The sequence below is a fragment of the Palaemon carinicauda genome, chromosome 5, assembly GCF_036898095.1.
Source record: "Palaemon carinicauda isolate YSFRI2023 chromosome 5, ASM3689809v2, whole genome shotgun sequence".
Taxonomy (NCBI): Eukaryota; Metazoa; Arthropoda; class Malacostraca; order Decapoda; family Palaemonidae; genus Palaemon; species Palaemon carinicauda.
In genome coordinates this window covers 143,637,925-143,648,550 of record NC_090729.1, presented here as the reverse complement: position 1 = coordinate 143,648,550, position 10,626 = coordinate 143,637,925, and positions in this window count along the sequence as shown.

Genomic DNA, 10,626 nt, shown 5'->3' with positions numbered 1-10,626 from the left:
TCGGAGAAACTGGTCACTGTCCCAGTTGAGGAAATTGAGTTTTGGCCCAGCAAAGTGGCCTACCCGGACTGCTATGTCCATCTAAGGATGGAACCTGCATCCAAGGAGGAAACAGAGCCGAAGGAGACGATTGTCCTCAAACTCTCTAAGGCTCAGGCCTCATATACAACCACCTTGAAAGAGAGGGCCTTTACTAGTTCCAAGGTGCCGGCTCTCAGCAAAAAGCACCCGTCCTTTATTGCTGACCCCAAACGTACCTTCCCCTTTATGGACAAAGGGTTTAAGGCAGCCTTGAAGGCAGTTGAAGCAGGGAAACATTGCCCTACACTGGAGGAGTGTAGACCCTTTTCCCTTGCTTTTTTATCAGATGATAAAGACTGGAAGGATGTTCATAACACCTTCACAGTTGGGAAGCTGGAGGCAGATATTGCTGGATGACAGTTCGGCGAAAACCTCCCGAAGCTGTCAGAGTCTCTCCTGCGCAGGGAACAAGAGACTAAAGAACGTCTTGCTGCTTCCATGTCTCTGCAGACTGGCTTAGAGACTATGACAAGCATCCCGGACACCCCAGATATGTACATGGTCTTCGCCAAATCTCATTTGGCGACAGTCACCAAGGACTTGTACAACTTTATCAAAGCCCAAAGGACTTGTAGATAGTTTGTGTTCCCCTCAGCTGCGGTGAGACACGAACCAAGGAAGCTCATAGCCTCCAATATCTGGGGAAAAGACCTCTTCCCAAGCGAAGTGGTCAAAGAGGTCGTGGAAAAAGCTGCTACGGAGAACAGGAATCTCCTCTCCAAGTGGGGCTTGTCCTCAAAAAGAAAATCTTCTGCTGACGAGGGTCCCCAGCCGAAGAATAAATCAAAACGACCAAGAGTGCCCTCTCGGCCTAGAAAACAGCAACAGCTTCCCGTGGCCACGGTGCCCCAGATGGTGGCACATCCAACCACCACCTTCCAACTGGTGCCCCAAATGCTGGCGACCCAATCGCCGGTGTTCACCCCAGTCTTTGAAAGCCAATCGACGACTTTTAGGCCAAAGTCTCGCGGTTCCTTTCGAGGGTCTTCTAGACGCTCCTTCAGAGGTAGGGGTAACAAAGGTGGATGTGGCCAAGGAGGCAAGTCCTCCAACCAGCACTCCAAGTGAGATGCTACTGGTAGGAGGGAGACTTCTCCTCTTCCGGGATCGTTGGACCTTCGATCCCTGGGCCCACAGCCTAATTAAGAATGGACTAGGGTGGAGTTGGAGCTCAACTCCACCAAACTTTCCTCAATTCTTCCAGCACTCAACCCCCATTCTGGAAGAATATGTTCAGGAACTCCTGAACAAAAGAGTTATACGGAAGGCAAAGTCCATCAGATTCCAAGGAAGGCTATTTTGTGTTCCGAAGAAGGATTCGGAAAAGCTCAGAGTCATTCTGGATTTATCACCACTTAACAAGTTCATAATGAACCACAAATTCAGAATGCTGACGCTTCAACACATAAGGACCCTTTTGCCCAAACGGGCATACACAGTCTCCATAGACATGACGGATGCGTACTGGCATGTTCCAATCAACCGTCAAGTTTCCCCCTACCTAGGGTTCAAACTACAGAAAAGAAACTACGTTTTCAGAGCCATACCCTTCGGTCTAAACATAGCCCCAAGGGTATTCACCAAGCATGCGAATGCAGTCATTCATCAACTACGCCTAAAGGGTAGTAGCCTACCTGGACGACTGGCTGGTGTGGGCAGTATCCGAGGAAGAGTGCAGGCAAGCCTTCAAGCAAGTGATCCACTTCCTGGAACACTTAGGATTCAAGATCAACTTGGAAAAGTCTCATCTATCTCCAGCTCAAAAGTTCCAGTGGCTCTGTGTCCACTGGGATTTACAGTCACACTGCCTTTCCATTCCATCAAAGAAGAGGATAGAGATAGCAGGATCTGTCAAGAGACTTCTTCAATCCGACAGGATATCAAGAAGGCAACAGGAGAGAGTGTTGGGGTCCCTCCAGTTTTCATCAGTGACAGATCCAATATTGAAAGCTCAATTAAAAGATGCATCAGGAGTTTGGAGAAACTACGCATCAAACGCTCGAAGAGATCTACAAAGACCGATTCCAAATCGTCTGCGATCACTACTCAAACCATGGTCGGAACATAAGAACCTGAAGAGCAAGGGACCCCTGAAACCACCTCCACCGGCAGTCATCGTTCACACGGACGCCTCAAAAGAGGGGTGGGGAGGTCACTCTCATCATCGTAGAGTCCAGGGAACCTAGTCTCCCCTCTTCAAGACATTCCACATCAATTTTCTGGAAGCCATGGCGGTTCTTCTCTCTCTGAAGAAACTGGAACTTCGCTGCTCAATCCACATCCGTCTAGTTCTAGACAGCGAAGTTGTAATGAGATGCCTAAATCAACAAGGCTCGAGATCGCCTCACATAAATCAATTGATACTGGCTATCCTCCGTCTAGCGAAGAAGAAGAGATGGCACTTGTCAGCAGTCCACCTTCAACGGTTCCTCAATGTGACAGCGGACGCTCTATCCAGGGTCAACCCGATAGAGTCAGAATGGTCCCTAGACGCAAAATCATTCTCCTTCATATTACGCAAAGTCCCAGGACTGCAGATAGATCTCTTCGGCACGAGCGACAACAAGAAGCTACCCCGGTATGTAGCCCCGTACGAGGATCCTCTAGCGGAAGCAACAGACGCAATGTCCATAGATTGGAACAGGTGGTCCAAGATCTACCTGTTCCCTCCAACCAACCTTCTGCTGAAAGTCCTTGACAAACTGAGATCCTTTCGAGGGATAGCAGCAATAGTGGCCCACAAGTGGCCCAACAGTGTTTGGTTCCCTTTGATAACGGAACTACGCCTGCAGCTGATCCTGTTGCCAGACCTAGTTCTGACTCAGCAAGTGCAGAAATTGACTGTCTCAGCTTCATCAGAGAAAACCCAGAACCTTCATCTCATGATTTTCTCGACCTAGCGGTCAAGAAACGGTTCGGAATTTCTAGGGACAGTATTAACTTCTTCGAAGAATACAAGTCAAAGTCAACAAGAAGACAATATGAGTCTTCCCTGAAGAAATGGGTGGCCTTTGTCAAGGCAAAGAAACCTAAGGAGATTTCTACGGATTTCTGCTTGTCCTTCTTCATCCATCTTCATGAACAAGGTTTAGCAGCCAAAACGATTACTACATGTAAATCTTCCCTAGCCAGACCAATACTATATGCCTTCCAGGTAGACTTTTCTAATGAAATCTTCTACAAGATTCCATAATCCTGGGCTAAACTTCGGCTTGCAGCTCCTCCAAAGCCCCTTTCATGGTCTTTTTATAAGGTTCTTCAGTTAGCATCAACTCTGAACAATGAGGATGCCTCGCTGAAAGACTTGACTCAAAAGGTGATATTCTTATTTGCTCTAGCCTCAGGAGCCAGAGTTAGCGAAATAGTGGCCCTCCCGAGGGATGATGGCCACATTCAGGTTACAGACTCCGGAGAACTGAACCTCTTTCCGGACCAGACGTTTCTCGCCAAGAACGAGCTGCCCACTAAGAGATGGGGTCCCTGGAGAATCTGCCCTCTGAAGGAAGAAGCATCCCTCTGCCCAGTGGAATGCCTAAAGGTCTATCTTCGTAGAACCTCAGACTTTAAGGGAGGTCAGCTTTTCAGGGGAGAGACGCCTGGTTTAACATTATCCTTGAAACAGTTAAGGGCGAAAATCACCTATTTTATACACAGAGCGGATCCAGACAGTACACCCGCAGGTTATGATATGAGAAAAGTTGCCTCCTCTCTGAATTTCTTTCAGTTGATGTCGTTTGAAAGCCTTCGTGCTTATACTGGATGGAAGTCATCCAGAGTTTTTCTTCAAACACTATGCGAAGCAATTACAGGAATTGAAATTTCATGTGGTGGCGGCAGGCAGTGTTATAAACCCTGCCTCTTGATTACTGCGAAGAACAGTGCACTAATTGGGACTTTTAGTGAAGAGTGTACATGATAGACTCATAAGACATACCATGTTGAGTATTATGTTTAGTGTTAACACTATAGACTGTTCTCTCTACACGGGTGACATTAAGCATAATAGACTGACACAAGTGCCAGGCATACTTATATGCACAGTGTTCCTAGTAACAACAGAATACATAATGAAATCTTATATTTCCCTTAGAGTGGCTAATGTTTTCCTTTTCAGGTGAAACTTATTTTAATTCTGTTATTACTATTTATGCTTTTATGCAGAATTGTTTTGCATAAGATGTAATTGAATACAACCAAGATTTCTATTTCTGTAATAAAAAGTAGAAGGAATCTTTGCGTCTCTTTCGCCTCAAACATTCTAGATTAAGAATAAAGTTAGAGCATCCTTGATTCTTTTAATATTTAAGAAAATATTTGGGAACTAAGGTTAAGACTGTTCCAAGCAAACAGGTAAGAACTGATTGTACTAAACTGTTTATTTTGCTGAACTAAGGTTTCCTACATGTATATAAACCTGTCTGTCTCTTTTCAGCCAGACTTGGGAGGTATCAGTAACCTATACAGAGATATACCACCTAAGTACAAACTATACTTTATGTATATGATGACACTAATATACAAACTGTTCGCTAGATTGTTCCTTGAACTCGTAATCCCTGGTTTTTTTCCTAGAGTCTACCCAGACTCTTCCCTGTAGGGGCCAGGAAGAGCTGACATAGTTTATGCTCAGTTAATTGATGTATAACGGTAACATCAAGTGTCTCTAGGTCTAGAAGACCAAATAGGAAATATTTATCTCGAGATATTGGCACTATTGAAAATCCACAGATGCATTAATGCTCTGGTTAACTTCCATCAGGACGACATGGCCTGAGCCCAAAAAGGTAGCCATGTCGTCCTGATGGACCCACCCTCTTTTTGACAAAAGGATAATGAATCCCTCCCTATGGTACTGTATCTAGAACACCTACAAAGCTACAAAGAATGGCTTGGTGGCGCCTCGTGGTGGCGATTCGGCGCACTATTTACAGCACAGTAGGAATGTCGAGAGCGATGTCTCTTTAACGAATCTATATTCTTGCCACTTTTTCCCCCTCGAAGCATAAACGCTATTTGGGGTGTAGATAGTTATGAGACGTGTCAAGAATATGTCCTCTGATTACGCGATATCCAATTTTAAGGGATATTCGCTCCAGGAGTTAGAATTCTGGATACCTTTGGTAAATTTTCTGGGATATATCACTGTAGTCAAATATAACCTAGGAGGCTACTAATGAAGGAACTTCCATCAGGACGACATGGCCTGAGCCCAAAAATAGATTTTTCGCTTCACTTCAAAATCTGTTGTATATATATATATATATATATATATATATATATATATATATATATATAAATATATATATATATATACTGTATATATATATATATATATATATATATATATATATATATATATATATATAAACATATAATATATATATATATATATATATATATATATATATATATATATATATATATATATATATATATATATATATATATATATATATATATATATATATATATATATATATATAAAGTGCAAAGTACAAAATCGTCGCCACATATATCTTTCCATTAACAGTTCATTACAAAATCAAGGATGCCCTTGTTTATTGAGATTGTACTTTTAAGAAAAACATCGGTTCTGTGTCTCCTCAATTACCCCCTAAAAATTGGTATAATGAGATAATAAATTTTGCATGCTTCTCTTATTCTGCCTTTTCAATTTAAAGTCCCCTTACTTGTCTTCAGTATCTGACTGTTATTTTCTAGTTTCGATAAACGCTTACAATTATTAGATTCCATATCCTTGATCTAGAAGAAAATCTATAACACCACGTTTAATTAGCTTTTTGTGCACGCTTGAAGATTTTTTTTATTATCATTTAGCTGGCTTTTGCATCCCGGTATCTATCAATAGGCATGCATGTATTAACTGTCTTTCCTCTTCGTTCGTATGGCTCACTAATTAAATATGTAATTCTAGAGGCTCAAACTTAGGGCAATTTTATATATTGCCTACCTATTAAAAGTTGTTCCTGATCTTTAATGTTTTATTTTGCTATTATAGTTATTCCTTTTGTTCTGTTTCGTTTCCTAATCTGACTGTTCTCCCTTCAGAAGACCTGGGACCCACTATACTTCCTTTTCTTTAGTAACTCAAGTTTCTATTTGCTCATGCCAACCATATGAGTAATGGCATAATACTAATATTATACGTTATGCAGATGATTTTTTTTTTCGTAGTTTACTTCGTTTGCATTTCAGAAGATATGAAACAGTTTGATTATTAGTCTCTAAATATTTTTATCTAATATTGCCATTTACTTCGGTAAATAAATATAGGGTTGATGACAAAAAAAAAAAAAAAAAAAAAAAAAAAAAAAAAAAAAAAAAAAAAAAAAAAAAAAAACATAGAAACTTGGTATGACATTGGATAAGAGAGTGTTCCACTTAATTTCGAAGTAATCTGGAGTGACGATGAACTAAAGTCAAGAGAACCTTCTATTCTTGCCTATTCTATATATGGAAGTGCAAGAAAGGCGAAACATAATTAGCCTGGGCACCAGCATTCTATTCATTGTACTTTCTTGTAGATACACAAGGGATGGAATACAAATGAGTATTTAGTTATTTTTTAATAGGCAAGACGGAGAAAGAGTAATGGATTAGCCGTTTGCTTTTCTTACATATGTCCTAATCCTTGTATGAAGATATATGTTTAAACGTCAAGGTAAATGAACTCTATAATCATGAGATTCCACAAAACCTACCAATTCAGCATGTTGTTATAGCAAGATTGCATCTTGCTTGCGAGGGGTAGTCAGTAGCATTTGTGCGTTCATTTAGACAAGGCGCTCACCTGAGAGTGTCGGTTGTACACAGTGTATTCAGGAACCTTTTGTGATAAAGTGAAAAAAATCCCATGTTCCGATGTCTCATTATCCGTTGACATGGGACACATATGCTCATTAATGATTTGAGAAATATTGTAGTTCTGATGTATTTTGGTATCATGATGGATACGAAAAAATGGTGAGGAAGACAAAAGTCTTCTGAACATCTATATTCATCTGTTAGTTCTAGATAATTTGCTGAAGTTTTATGAAAGACTCAGGAGGATGTTGTCATTCATTAGCTGTGGAGTAGGAATATGATGTGAGATAAGATGAACTCTAAGCTGTTGGCTTTACAGATATTTGTTGTTGACTGATTATATCACCTACTAATCTGTTCTAGAATTCACTTAATGTCTGGAGTCCCTTCGCTCCTATAAGAATGTTTATTTCAATGCCATGGCCGAGTAAAAGTATAAAAACTAGACAAATCATGGGAAAGCCTGGGAGAGAAAATCTTCCTGCTTTCACTCAAAGGAAACCTAACCTGATTTGACACATGACTGCTGCTTAAAACATTTCCAAAATTAGGGTGAAATAGAATATCATGGACATCATAACAAAGAGGAAAACACGAGTTACATTATCAAATTATTCTGAGTAGATTACTTATTTATATTCTGATATGAAATGCTATGCTGTATGTTAGTCATAACAGTATGAAGAATAATTCTAGAAATACTTCATTAATCACTTACAGAAAATGAATGAGAATTTCATTACCCACTGATAATATCAAAGTTAATCCGAAAGAAACTAAGAAGATATGAAAAGCAACAAAATGAAATTATTTGATTTCAATAAACGTATTACTAGTATTAATTGTCCTATCACTGTATATCACGTAAAAGGAACATATCTATCTATATTAAATCTAACTAGGTAATTAATTTGTATATTTACATTCTATTACTTTTTATAGTTTACTGTAACATTTGTTATGAAACCATAGGAAGCAAAAAGCTGGTGATCAATTTATAAGTAATTAATTGTTATATACATAGTTACCATTAGACTTTCTAAAGAGAAGAATAGTAACGGGGATAAGAATAAGATCATTATATAATTCACAAATAAGATTTTACCTGAAATAACACATTTCTCAACAAGTAAGTGTAAAAAGAAAAAGAGCGACCCTTCTTGACAGCCGACATAGAGTTGTAACTGTCATCTGTTCTGGCCTTCAAATGGAGCATTAGCCTACTTTCATTTAATAACAAGATAGATAGAATCTGATGCACTTAAACACGCGAAGTTTTCGTGTTGTCTTCGATTTAGAGACAATAGCGGTTAATTTAAAGTAATGAATCTAGTAACATCTATACTAGACTTCCCTATAAATTGAATTATGATTAAAAAATCTCAGCATATCTAACAGTTCACTCTTGTGTAAAGTATTATTTCTCAATAACAGCAGATGTAGAGGAATTTAGAATATAAAAATCTTAAAAGTTACTCTACTGTATGAAGATTATGTTGTTTACTAAGCAAAGCGCTAAAGGCACAAATAAAATAAAATCATCTAAAATATGGCTAATATCTTTTTATGGCGTTGCTTTAATAATTGTCCGATGTTTTTGACTTCGCCGAGTACCTGACTGAATGATATATCTGCAATGGTTGACCTATAAGTAATGATGTACAGTACTATGATTATTTAGATGAGGGAGGTGAAAAGGTTACCCAAATGGTATTTCGTAATATTTGATATTCTGTTAAACAATTTAATGTAATGCTAATTGCAGTGGCATTGGCCTCAGGATAAGTAGTAAACAATGGTAGATTACATAAGAACCTGTATAGGTAAGGTAAACTAGACTGCTGCTTATACAATAACAACTAACCACTTAGGAACCAACACATGGTCCATAACAAATACATAGAACAATATCTCACAGCTTACCTGTATCACAGACCAACAAAACACAAACGGTAAACGCCAATAGGCGGATTGTAATCTTGATACTAGTGCTGCCACCAAACGTAAAAGTATAACCGAGTGAGTGACAAAAATGGCTGGAAGGGCACACCGAAGTCGTGGGTGCTGTTCACATAACTGCACAAATTCGCGTAGGAACAGCCCCGAAATGTCATTTTTTCACATTTCCCAATAAAGAAGATCCAAAACGGTATGTTTTTGTAGTTTTAATGATGGAGTCATTTTGATTTAGTTTTAATGATGGAGTCATTTTGATTTAATAAACATAGTCACGACAGTGGTGGAAATGTTGGACTCGATTGAAAGTCGTCGGTACTGACAGTAGTCAGAATGGTGGATCTAACTGTTAGTTTACGATAGTAAGATATTGAATTTGGAATAACGCTGAATATTGCACACTTACAATACAAAATTTATCAATGGGTGCAATAATTGAGTAAATAGTGATTAATAACAGGTACCAACAACACAAGTTAAAACCATATCACACATTCATGTGCATCTACAATAGTGTCTAAAGCTATGCTGACACTTGCATGACTTTTGGCCACGATTTTGTCGTGGCAAGTCGTGCCATTTTGGGGCACGAACTGCGAGGCTCCCGCACTGTTCTTGACTAGTTCATGCATAGGTCACAATGAGTTCACGTCGAGTTCACGAATAGTTCACGAATGCACGACGAGTTCACGCATAGTTTGCTCATAGTTTGCGCACTTCCCGCATTGGCAAGACGAGTTTGCGCAATTCGGACGGTGTCGTGCCTACTTGGGCAGGCCATATAAAAAGGGGGCCTCCCCAGCCCCTGGTCATTTTTGGATTGGCTGTGGAAGAGACAACATGCCTAATGCCAGAGACTGAGGGGAATGATCTCTCTCAGCAGTCTCTGCTTCTGGCCTGTCGGCTTCTGGCCTTCTCTGCTTTGCTCTTCCTCGTGTCTGCTTTGTTTTAGGCCTGTTGTCTCTGTGATATAAGTTGTTTCTTCACTGGCGATCTCTAGAATGGCGAGCAGTGTCCAGGAAGCCCTATATTTACCCTCACACCGACGCGAGCGCCACTGTCACGCAGCAGTAGTGAACTGTTTGTGAACTGCTCGTTCATGCACAAACTGTTCATGAAGTGCGTAAACTAGTCGTGAACTGCTTGTGCCATCAATGCGTGAAGTACACGGGATCGGCTGCGGTGCGCTCCAATTCGTGAACATGTCGTGAACTACTAGTGAACTCGACGTGAGCTGTTCGTGAACTATTCGTGGCAGTTCATGACAGTCGTGGCCTGGCACGCACAGCCACGCACTTTCACGCATCCTCCCGCACGAGGTCACAATGAGTTCACGAACAGTTTGGGCATAGTTCACGACCCGGTCGTGAAATTTTGTCGTGATCAAAATTTTGAACATTTCAAAATTCTCGTCCCAACATGGCACGCAGTCACGACGGGTTTATGCACACTTCATGCCAGTTTACGACTAGTTTGCGCACTGACACGACTCAATGCTTGTCACAGAATCGTGGAAGTGTCAGCCTAGCTTAATCGTTGTAGATATCTCTATGATTGTTATTTGATTTGTGAAGTGGTGCTACTAGATCTATTGAAAACACTACACGAAGACGGTGGTGAAAACAAGTTAAGGTTTATGAAGTCATTAAAACATGCAATTTGAACACCAACATTACCACCTATATATATAGTTCTTCATTTTTCATTGTATTGAACGTCTTTCTGACACGAATTAAGTGGTCTTGTTGTGTTTGAAATATAGGA